Below are 12,918 nucleotides of genomic sequence, written 5' to 3'. Positions count from 1 at the left end.
TGCTCATAATTGGGATGAAGTAAACATCTGTTGAGTAATTGATGAACACTGGCTGAGTAACAAAAATACGAACACCATACAAGGGTTAAGATATTCAGCTGTGTGTTAACACAATGACAAGAAAGAAAGACACCAACAATGATGTTAGAGACACAACTGTTGCTGCCCATCAGTCTGAAGTTATAAATTCAGCTTCAATCTTGGTTAAGATGCATTAATATTAATGTTAATCCACTGAAGATTACAGACTTCAGTCGACCTGTCAGATTACCTAAAAGACTGAAAGACGTCATTTTAGACACTTACTGTTGTTCTGAAGGATCTGACACCCTCAAACTCTCTTCTGATCATCAGGACGGAAAATTATCCACGGACAGATTAAAAAAAAAAAAATCAGAATCCATTTCTTGAGTGATTTTTCTGCCTTTCATGAAATCAAAAAGGACTAAAAACCATCATGTTTGAACTGCATTCCAGTCGTCCTGAGAGTCTGAGCTGAGTGTGGTGCTGTCTGACTTTATGGGTGTGATCACTCTGACTGTTGGCCTTTATTTCATATCTTCCCATCTTGTCTACATCTGATCTCACTGTTGTTTGTGCCTGTGGATAGCAGCAATGTTCAAAGATGAATGCATGAATGTTAGTGTTTTGATTACAGCATGCAGTGCGTTGTGTAACATTTGTGGACACACTGATCGATGGACTGAGATTTTCACTTGTGCTTTGGATGTTTTAATTTCCATTTATTTGATGGCAGGAATCAGATTCACAAAAAACTCTTGTTCTAAAATTTGATAAAACATATCAAATATTCTTCATAGTTTAAATAACATCTTAAATATTTTAATAGAGTCAAACTCAAACTACACACTGGTCTGTTTTTAAATCAGCGAAGCTTTTTGTTTAGTCTAACTTCAGCTGAACTGAAACTGCTGAACAAAGCAGAAACAATCAGAAGAATCTGATGTCAGAGATGCCGTACTGAGATACCAGTGAATTGTTACCATGGAAACACATGGTTCAGCCTTAACGTGTCATTCTGTTTTACACTTTAGTGACTTTACAAACTTTATTTTCACAAACTAAACATGTGAAGAGCTCATAAACAATGTTTGATCAGAAACTACGAAGCTAAATGAGTTTCTTTCAAATAACCTCAAATGTAAAAACTGCAGCTTTGATTTCTTCAGTGTTGATTGTTGTTCAGGTGAGTCGGCAGCAGAGACAGAATATGTCAACAAGATTTAGATCTAGATCAGGAGCTGAGGCCTGCTTCCTCCTCCTGCTGCTGATGGACAACACGTCCTGATAAGATGATTGTTATCAGGACGTGTTGTCACGATGTGGAATGGACTCCGTTTATAGCTGTACAACACCAGGTGCGAAGTGAGAGGGCGGGGGCAATCCAGGGCACAGGGGAATCCAGAAAAGGAGCTCTTCACACACGAGGGACTTCACAAAAACACACCAGCAAGCCTGCACACCGAGGGTTCCCAGGGAAACGGAATTCCTGTTCACAGAAAACAAGTGATCAATCCAAAGAGTCAGCGATGCGAAACGGCAACAAGAAACTAGTACTCCGGAGCTTACTACCGAGGTTACTCAATAGTCCAGCGACGAGATGTTTCCAGCCACTGCCTTAAGTAGTGGATAAGTTTAGGCGATGAGCCACAGGTGTGTGATTAACCTCAGGTGCGAGGGCCAGGGGCGGGAGCCCGCAATGAGCTCCGCCCCGGCGAGACACGGCAAGCGTGAGAGAGGTAGATGTAAACAAGAAACATGTGTAGCCAACCTGAGTCAGCCGGGCAGACATGGGGACCATGACACGTGTAAACTCGGGCCTTCAGCACTCACAACACAACAATGTTTGGTTGTTTTCTTCCAGGTGCAATAGTTGGTGACCTGTTGTGTTTCCCTCTTCGTGCTCTGTCCTTTTAGTCTTATATTTTCTCCTCTTTGTTCCTGCCTCTCAGCTCTGGCATTGCTTTCTTACACATTCATGAATAAAGAAAGAAAGAAACACATGAACAACGTCTATGTAGCCAGTTACAGTTTGTGTTAGAAAAGCAAGTTCAGATCATAGTTCTGATTGCAGGAGCTGTCAGACAGGACAGGCTGAAACAAAGAAGCTGAGCAGAGAAAAGGCAGCAATGAGTGAACACAAGCAAAGAAACAGACGCTGATCATCAGGAATCATCCTGGAAAACTAAACAGGGAGAAGCAGGAAGTGTTTAAGGTCATAAACACATATATATATTAGGGGTGCAACGACACAAAATTCACGGTTCGATATTTTTTTTTCGATACAAAAAAATGGTCATGGTAAATGGCCTGTATTTATATAGCGCCTTTCTGGTCCCTAAGGACCCCAAAGCGCTTTACATATCCAGTCATCCACACACACATTCACACACTGGTGATGGCAAGCTACGTTGTAGCCACAGCCACCCTGGGGCGCACTGACAGAGGCGAAAAAAGGTCATGCCTTTTTTAATTTGTAATTTATTAAGATTATAAATATTTCTTTTAACTCTAAAATACAGTTTTTAAATTAAATGTTGCTGAAACAACAAAAATAATAAAAGAATAAAAGAGTTTGGAAACGAGTTTATTACAAAGAAATGTCCTTTTCCAAAATAAAAGCTATGCTACACCCTTCTTCTGGGGTAAATTCTCAGGAGCATATTGAACATATCAGGTCCCCATAAAATGAACCACTCTCTGATGGACCTCACCTCACTCATCTTCTGGAGTGCTAGCACTTAGCTGCATATACAACAAAAACAACTTAAATAAAAATATGTATTGCACAGAAATGCCTTCCTAAATATATTTTTAAACATTTGAAATGTTCTAAAAACAAGGTATCAACCACATACAGTTCTGCATTGTTTGGGAATCCCTGACTGTATTTTCTATTCTTGGCAAAATATAAAACAAACACACCCAATCCCTGACATGAAATTTTTTTTAGAACCATGTTCTATCGCGTTCAGAAAACACATGAAAACTTAAATCTGGTAAAGCTATATGTTACGGGCCCCAGGAATGGTGCCACAATAACAAAGAAGAAATCCCTGCAAATACAGGTAAAGTTCAGGAGCAATGAAGACAGCGCACTCGGTTTGCCTCTCAGATTGCATCTCTTATTCAAGTTTCAATAAACATGAACAACATTAACAACATCCATGTGTGCATGACTTTTTCAGCCCCAGTGTCCATATCTGTCCATTTCCCAAAGTCACAAATAGAAAAATAAATGCATTCACACTCTACACTTTCCACTATTTTACATGTGCTTAATGTGATCGCTCAGTGAAAGCAAAACAAAAGTACGTACGTTCTTGCTTAAGCAATTGAAAGTCACTGTAATCTACAGTGAATCTACAGCAATATTCAACTGTATCTAAAGCAAACCACACTCTTATCTGGTTGAAGTTAAAGTGGACAACTGTACCGGTTGTGAATACTGAAATTGAGCAAAAATAAACACACATCATTTACAGCACACTGAAGATGAAACTCACTTTTGCATAACATGGGCAACTTCCTTCTACTTCACATGTCATTAACACTCACATATTAAACAGCTTTATACTTTTCAAACATCAATGACACTTAAGCAATAAAACATCTTTGTATCATAAACTTTATATAAAATAGTAAAGTGTGCGGGAGTACCACCCTTCATAATGAAAAGAAAATAAATCTATATGCATGACCTTCCTGCAAGACAATGCTCTGGGCACTACGACCCACAATACCAAAACATTACCGTGACGTTTCTGCTAGCGCCCGCGCAGCCCGACCCCGCTGTCTCACACTGATGCGGGTCAAACGCGCGGCTGTGCCCATAAGTGTTACAGGTACTGTCTTACTTCTTTACAATTTAGCATGGAGATGAAACATTGCTATGTAACAAACAGTGGTAGTATTTTTTACCAAGTACTAACCTGCAAATACAGGTAAAGTTCAGGAGCAATGAAGACAGCGCACTCGGATTGCATCTGAATAGTGGGCGGAAGTCCATCCCCCTAAAGCAACTGGGGTGCACCTGCCTTGAAATAATAGTTCCACCTGAGGTGTTGCTCCATTTTTTCTCTCCTTCTGTACAGTCCATGTGACAAAATAATATACTGCATAAATTGGTCATGTTACCAAAGTCATTTTGAATATTCATAGTCACAGAAAATAACAAATAAACAAATTAAATAAATTAAATTAGATGATTAACACAAAAGTGGCCACGCATTTTGGGTGTGCCACACATACTTCACATATTTTCTGTTGTGCAGACTTGGCACCATGTAAAGAATAAAAAATAAATAAAATAAATACAAATAAAAGCTATTCTATACCCTTCTTCTGGGGTATATTCTCAGTAGCATATATAACAAATCAGGTACCCATAAAATGAATCACTCTTCAATGGACCTCCCCTAACACTCATCTTCTGGAGTGCTAGCACTTAGCTGCATATACAGCATAAATAATTTAAATAAAAGGTCCTGTTAAATACAAACCAAAACATAGTTTATTCAATTTCCATGTTCTTCTTCAGAAAAATTAGGATGTCCACATGTTCTGCTGACAGTACAGATCTGCTTGCTGTGACAATGTCACCTGCTGTGGAAAACACCCTCTCACTTGGGACAGAGGTTCCAGGTACAACCAAGTAACACTGTGCCAACTTGGAAAGATGAGGGTACAAGCTGTGATGTTCCTTCCACCATCTCAGTGGGTTATCATCTGTGGGAATGCAGTCTGCTAACCTGTTAATTGTATTTGTTTAACTAATATTTATAAATCAAGCAGTAGCAAAATAAAATTTCAAAAATAAAAAAAGAATACCTACTTGTTCAATGCTCAGGACAAGTTCTCTGCTGAGTGCTCCATAGACTCTCAGCTGAGTGACATCATCCAAGTGTCGCAGGGACTTGAATCGAGGATCTAAAGCTGTGCACTTGTGTGGGTAATTCTGAAGGGCAGGATCAGCGTATCTCTGCTCCAGGTCCTCCCTGATGTTTTCTTTTACATCTCTCACTGCTGGGCTGTCATCATCAGACTGTGCCATAGAGTTCAGGATGTTCATTTTAAGTGGCAGGATCATGGATGCTGTTGGAGACGACGCTTCACACATCATGACTGTCACAGTTTTTAGGGTTTTCATGACTGTAACAAGATTTTCAGCCAGTGCATGTTCTTCCTGAGTTAGATTCTGAATGTTCTTCATACTCTTCTTCACAGTACTGTCGGCCATAGCAGCATACAGTGCAGCTTGCTGTTCAAGGTATCTTTGCATCATATCATGAGAGGAGTTCCACCTAGTTGGAACATCTTGAATCAGTTTTTTTCACTGAGCTGCAGCAGTTGCTGTTTTTTTTCTTAAACACGTTGCATCCTGTTGTGCTTCTGTGAAAGAAGGAGACAATTCTTCTCATCTTTGCCAGGAGATAGGAAACCTTCTGCACTGCCATTCCTTTCTGAGCAGCTGTATTAATAGTATGTGCAAAATATCCGATTTGTGGCCCCAGTCCAGCAGCTGTGATGGCATTAACCATGTTCTTGGCATTGTCAGTAGTTACCAGTATTGTCACATTTCGTCCCACTAACTTCCAATCTTCCACAGCTTCAGAGAGACCTTTGGCTAAGTACACACACACACACAAAAACAAAACAGCAAAACTGTGTCGACACAGTATCGAGACAGTTTGGGGAATGTGCTGAAACGCTTCACGAGGCCTCAGCTACCCATCGCTATTAAAAACCAAAACAAACAGTTTAGCGGCACTGCTTTTTCATTACTGCACTAAGAAAAGTGGCCTAAGCGCACAATGATGCTGGCCTGAGACAAGAATTCCCAAAATGCTGTTTGAGTAAGTAAATCAAATCAGACTTTGAAAAAACAAATTCAAGTATTCAAACACATGTACATACTTTTAATATACTTATTTCAAAACATGTATGAAATTATATTAGTCTTAGCAGATGCTGGATCAGTGTGCCATTCGTCTTTTTTACCAGGTCAAAGGTCAAACCCTCTTTTACTCCTCATTTCACTGAACAGTCGGGTGTCTTGTTAAGTCAAATGTGTTTTGTTGTTTCCGGGCAACATTATGTCACAGATATGGCGTTATTTTAGTGCCTCTATTCTGAGCGCACGTAAAAACAAATTTGCAAGTGCAAATGTTGGTGTTGAGGAAAAAATTATTTTAAGCGAGCAAAAGTTTAATGCGAGTGCACAAAATTCATTTCTGCGTGCAAGAAACATTTCAGTGTTTGCGATTATCTATACACACACACAATAACAGCCCCTCTCGCTCAGTTGTTGGCCTTTGTCCTGCTCAGATCTCTGCTCTGTGTGCTCACAGACATCTGCAGACCTGCTCTCAGTGTGTTGTTTGCGCTCACAACATCTCTGCTTCGTGCGCGCTCAACTCTCTGTACACCGTTATAAGTGTGCCACAAAACCAACCAATCACAGACTTGGATGCAAAAATTCTGATTGGCTGTTTTGGTCTCCAATCAGTTCGCTAGCTACTGTAGGCTAACCCAGGCAAATATCCCAGAATGCATTTCATCGAAAACTTGAACGAGGCAGTTTTGGTGTTGCGGCTCCTCCACCCTACGGCCGCGGCAGGCTAAACATGAGGACACAGATGACGCGCAACAATAAACGCATACAATACGCTTCTGTAACATTTGCTCCTTTTATTCCACATGCAGCACATGGGATTAACTATTAAACAAATGCACAAACAAATAACTGCAACTCACAAATAACTGCGCTAATTACAATGCCAAATTACAATTTGGCCTATGGCATGAATTATTGCACAAATATACCTAAACCATCAAGTTAAAGTCTAAATACATAAAAATAACTCAAGCTGTGAGTCCATTTAAACCAACCCACTTAGTCAAAAAAAGGAGCAACTCATATGGCTCCTACATTCGGAGTGGCGCAGATTTAAAACATTACTCTTTCTGAATCGCAAAATAAACTTTTAAGATATTTTCAGGCGAGAATGTAGCTGTGTAAGCTTCAAATATCTACTCGATTTATCAAGACATCACATATTTGCAAAAGTGCTCCAACGTTTTCTGAGATGCCTGTTCTACTTCGGGTAGGAGTTGCATACTTGTTGCTGCTGCCGATTTTTAATTTCTTGCGCTTTGCACTTCCCAGCCACGGTAAATTGTGGGCCTCAGTGGGCAGCCGATCGCCTTACAGCGGGACCTCTACTGCTTCTCCAGGCTGCATTTACAGTGCTGCTGCTGCTTTGCCTTTCCTTTTGGATTTCTTTTTTGTTTCTTGCCTTTCTGAGTTGTTTACCATCTTATTAGAAGGAGACATTTTAAAAAACAGTTGAGCTGTATATGCCAGATATGGGAGCCTGTTGATGTGCATGTTAATTGATCAAATCATCTAATTAGAGCAGTCGGATGTGGCGATTTAGCGTGACACTGTGACGCCATCTGCTCTACATTAAAGGTTTATGTTTTGTTTGTATATTTGGTTTCTGAATGTTTTGGATTTGTAGACCTTTGTTTATGTTCTAGCTGCGGATCGCCAGCGTGTTTCTGCAGTTGGGCAGAGGGTATATTCAGGGTTTTGTTGGATACATTATAACTTTTGTTTCTTCTAGTCAGACGGCCAAAAGTGGAGGTGACTGGGGTGCCTTGGTGGTGGGACTTGGGTCTAGCTGCACTATAGTGTGAGAGTGTGTGAAGGTGAGCTGCATGTATGCATTGGTGACTTTTTTGCTTTTTTTTGTTTTGTTTGACCTGTCCTCATCTAGCATCCCATTCACCCTGGTAAGACTGTGTCTGTCACGCTGGACTGAATAGGCTCAGGTGCAGACACAGCTTGGGAAAACAAGAGTTCACTGTTTGTTTACAACAAATCAACAAAGTGCAAGAATATATACAAAGGGTTGGGCAGGGGGTCCAGGGCTGCGGAGGCAGAGGGGAAGGGAATCAACACACGAATCTTTAGTGATAGCACGTCCACACACTTCTCAGCTCGCACTCACTCCTCTTCTGCCACTCCACACAGCTGTGCTCAGGGATCCAGGGGAGGAAACACAAACTGGTCCAGGGAATTTATATAAAGAAGCGAGTATAATACTACGCCAACAATCACAGGCGGCAAACTTGGACAAACTCGGGACATTCAATGTTCCAGCAATGAGCTGCTCTGAGCCACAACCTTAAATAGCAGCTAGGGAAAATGGGAACCAATCAGCTCAGGTGCGTGGGCCAAAAGCGAGAGCCCAATGAGCTCCTCCCAGGCAGGCTGGAGAGACGCTGAACGTCTTCAAGCAACTTAAAGAAGTCCAGACACTTTTCTTTCCAAGCTCCTTAGACGCTGAACTATTTACATGTCACACACACACTTCATTAAATCTCTGCAAACACATTTGATTGTGTGTGATTACAGAGACACACTGAAACATTTCACTTACAGTTTTGGTCAGTTTGTGATTTAATAAATATGATGATCACATTATGAATGAAATCAAATGACACGCAGTGTTAGCTATGCAGCAAAAACAGAAGCAAGTTTCTGCTCCTCATCATGATGGAAACATGAAAACATGTTGATGCTCTTTGAGCTGGAATCAGTCCAAAGCAGCCGTGAGTGTGAACCAACAGACATCATTATAATAACTCTGACATGAATCCTGATAGAAATCCTGCTCACTGACCTCTCTGACTGTAACTCTGTCACTGACACATCTGCCAACATCTGTTCCTGTAACAGCTCGGAGGACGAGTTCAGCACTTTCAGATTATTATCATAACAGTCAGAACAGGAGGAACATTTTAGTAAATGTGGCTGAAATCAGCGATAAACAAAATCCAGACCACAAATTCACAGACTTTGAGGATTGTTCACAGATGTCTCTGAGGTCTGTGTGGAACACATTTTTAGCCATTATTGAAGGTTTTGCCTGAAGTCAGTTTTTAAACTGTGACCTCAAAAACTCAGTGAACGAGCAAAGATGAGAGGAATTCACAAAGTAAAAGGTCAGAGGAAAGCAGAACATGTTTTCATGTTTATTCAGGTTTGCTTAATGAAGTTTTCAATCAATCAATCAATCAATCAATCAATCAATCTTTATTTATAAAGCACTTTTCATACAAAAAAACTGTAGCACAAAAGTGCTTTACATGGTTAAAAGCAGCCCCCCCATTTTTTAGATGATAAAATCCAATTTTGGTTACATGTTTAATATGTGGGATAAAACCAAGCTCAGAGTCAAGAATAACACCCAGGTTTTTCACTTGTAGTGAAGGGCATAGTGAAAATGCCTGTAATTTAGACAAGAGTTTCTCTCTCTGAGCCTCAGGACCGATGATTAAAACTTCAGTTTTGTCCTGGTTAAGCTGTAAAAAGTTTTCTGCCATCCAAGATTTAATATCTAGAATACAGTTAAAAAGGGCATCCATTGGTCTGGTGTCATCACGAGACACGGAGATGTACAGCTGAGTATCATCAGCGTAACTGTGGAAGTTCACTCCATGCCTCCTGATGACATTGCCAAGAGGGAGCATATACAAATTAAAAAGTACAGGGCCTAAAACCGACCCTTGAGGCACACCACATGTCATTTTATGGATCTTAGAGGAGCATGTATCCATACTCACCATAAAAGTTCTGTCTGAGAGATAGGAAGTGAACCAGTTGCGTACAGCACCAGAGAGGCCCACCATGTGTTTCAGTCTGTTTAAAAGTATAGCGTGGTCTACTGTATCAAAGGCTGCGCTTAGATCCAGTAGCACCAGGACTGAGAGCTTTTGGGAGTCCCAGTTACATCTAAGATCATTTAAAACCTTTAGGGAGAGCGGTCTCTGTGCTGTGGTTCACCGAAATCCAGACTGAAATATTTCTAGGATCTGTTTATCATTCAGAAAATCATTAATCTGAATAAAAACAAGTTTTTCAAAAATTTTACTTAAAAATGGTAAGTTGGATACAGGTCTGTAGTTATTAAAATCATTACAGTCCAAATTGCTCTTCTTCAGAAGGGGCCTCACCACCGCGGTTTTAAAGGCAGCAGGGAAGACAGCCAACTGAAGAGATTCATCATGTATAAAAGCTCAGCTTCAAAACATCCATAAAGTGTTTTAAAAAGTGAAGAGGGGATTGGATCTAAAAGACATGTGGTGGGTCTCACTGTGGAGAAAACTTTAAGGTTCTCAGCATTAACCAGGACAAAGCTGTCCAGTGTCTCCTCAGGTACAATCGAGCCCTCAGATGTGTTTAAAATCATATCACGAGAAGATAAAATATCACATCTGATGGTGTTGATTTTTCCCCTGAAGTGGTCTGCAAACTGCTCGCAGAGTGAGTCTGTGGGGGTTCTTTGGAGCTGTTAAAATCAGGGTTAAATAAGTGATCTATGGTGGAGAAGAGGACCTTGGGATTATTTTTGTTATTACTGATTATTTTGGCGAAGTATGAATTTCTTGAATTCCTGAGTGTATTATTGTAAATTTTAAGTTGCTCGCAAAGTATTTGATGGTTGATTGCATTTTTATTTTCCCTCCATCTCCTTTCTGCTGCCCTGCAATTTCTTTTGAGTGTTTTGAGTTCTTCGTTTCTCCAGGGTGATACACGGTTTACGTTAATCTTTTTGGTGGTGAGTGGAGCAACGGAGTCAAGGCTTTTCTTCAGTTTGAGGTTAAAATTATTAAAAATAAAATCACAGGGTGCAGGTAAAATCACAGGGGGGCATTCGTCTAAAACCCTGGTAAAATTTGCAGCCACTTCAGAGGTTAGATAGCGCCTCCTCACAGTTCGCACCGAGGTCTCCCGCTGAATAAAACCGGTGATGTTAAAAAACACACAGTAGTGGTCAGAGACAGCCAAGTCAACAACAGAGGACACACTGGTGGACAGCTCATGGGTGATGACCAGGTCCAGAGTGTGTCCTCTGTTGTGAGTCGGCTGCGTGACATGCTGGGTAAAATCCATACAGTGAAGAATGTTTAAGAATTCTTTTGATGCAGAGTCAGAAGGATTATCTATGTACAGATTAAAATCACCGGTTAAAATTATCATGTTATATTTTGAGTGTATGTTTGTTAAAAATTCTGAGAATTCCTTGATAAAAGCAGCACTGTCTTTAGGTGGTCTATAAATTGTGACAGATAAAACTGGAGGGCTGCTGAAAACAATAGCGTGGAATTCGAAAGTGGTAAAATGATCAAATAAAATTTGTTTGGTGGTGAGTGTGTTGTTGGTTAAAGATGCAGTCCCACCACCTCTCTTACCACTTCTAAAGGAAAAAGAGAAATTAAAATTTGGTGGGGAGGCCTCAGTGAGAACAACTGGTGCATCCGAACCCAGCCATGTTTCAGTTAAAAATAAACAGTCAGTTTATTATCTAAAATTAAATCATTAATAATAAAAGACTTATTCAACAGAGAGCGGACATTTAAAAGTGCCATACTGATCGAGACTGGTGGATTTTTGATAGTAGAGTTCAATGAATGCTGAGATTTTTGAAGAGGCCGGAGGTTATTAATGTTTTTGGAGTTACTGGATTTATGATAATTGTGTTGCTCTCTGTTTGTGATTATGACGGGTATTGTGTTGACTGTGGGAGAGAGAGGTCCGAGTCCAGAGTTTTGTATATTTTGTGTATTACTGTTAAAAGTGGAACAATAATAATGATCACACTGATGATCTGACAGTTTCCTTCTGGTCCCTCCTCTGAGGTCAGAGCCTGAAGATGTTTCAATCAGACACTCTGAAGCTCTTTGAGTGTGGAGAGAGTAAAACATGTGACATCAATGTCTCAAAGTCACAATAAGAAGAAGAAGGTTTCATCTTTATCAAAGTCCCATCACATGTTACAAAGTGCTGTCCCACTGCTGTGTGCACCATATGAACATGTGACACCATCTCAGTGTTTAAGTGTTAGAGTGAACTCCTCATCCTCTCCTTCAGTCTGAACCAGGAAGTGATGTCAGCACAGATCAGAGTTTTTCCTCTTTGACTGAATGTTGTAGGTGAAACTTTTAGAGGACACCAGTCAGCTGCTCTGTGATTCTACAGCCTGTGATTCCAGTTTTTACAGATTCAAGAAGATCTGAGGCCGACTCAATGATCTGCTGTGAGAACACACTCACATGTGACAGAAACCCTCAGAGACACAAAGTAACATTTTAGTGTTTTGTAATAAAGTAACACACTGACACTGATCACAGCTTCACTTTCTCTGAAAGCAGCTTTGAGCAGCAATCAGCAGGATTCTGGTGAACAGCTGTTCAGGTTTAGGACGGAGCTCAGACGATCCTGGTCACACTGAGCAGTGACTGTTTGCTCATCTGGTCTCTTTGTGTTGTTGTTTGATAGCATCACTGTGTCATATATCATGTACTTTATCTGCATTATACTTTTCTACATAGATCATAACTAGTTTCTGTGCTCTTGCACTGATTGTTGTGTGTGTGTGTACTTGTGAAGCAGCACTGGATCAATGCATATAACTGATGTGCACATGTCCAACAGAAGAAGGTCGTCATCGTCTGTCCTGTTCCTTATTCTGTCATTATTGCTCCCAGAAATGTGTTATTATTTCAAACATGTGAAGCTGAACTCTGACACATAACATCAAACAGCTCAGCAACCAGTCACACATTCAAATGTAATGCAGCTCTTTGAGTGTTTGAACCTGCTGTGTCACTGATGGCTGCTGCTGCCATGACAACAAACACACAAACACTTTCATGTTGTATGTCTGTGTGTTAGCAGTGTAGCCTAGCTCGGCTAGCCATTTGACCTGTGTTGTTAGGGCCAAAGGTCAAAGTTGAGCTTGAACAATAATGTAAAGAACCCATGTGGAGTATAATATCTGATATAAAGGACATGAAGAGAGCTGAACAACACACAGTTTATTTTTT

General features: G+C 40.4%; 1 long non-coding RNA gene across 1 annotated transcript; it reads right to left on the bottom strand.

Annotated features, from left to right (window-relative positions):
- Positions 1-726: 726 nt before the first annotated feature.
- On the bottom strand, positions 727-4,029 carry LOC120438360. The gene is made up of 3 exons (XR_005611839.1): positions 3,954-4,029; positions 1,594-1,988; positions 727-1,510 (listed from the first exon to the last, which is right to left on the bottom strand). It is a non-coding gene; the product is annotated as an uncharacterized LOC120438360 (long non-coding RNA).
- Positions 4,030-12,918: the final 8,889 nt, after the last annotated feature.

This window comes from Oreochromis aureus, linkage group 3 (assembly GCF_013358895.1).
Source record: "Oreochromis aureus strain Israel breed Guangdong linkage group 3, ZZ_aureus, whole genome shotgun sequence".
In the NCBI taxonomy this organism is placed as follows: domain Eukaryota; kingdom Metazoa; phylum Chordata; class Actinopteri; order Cichliformes; family Cichlidae; genus Oreochromis; species Oreochromis aureus.
Note: the sequence above shows the minus strand (reverse complement) of the source record. Positions and strands in the feature narration are given on the sequence as shown.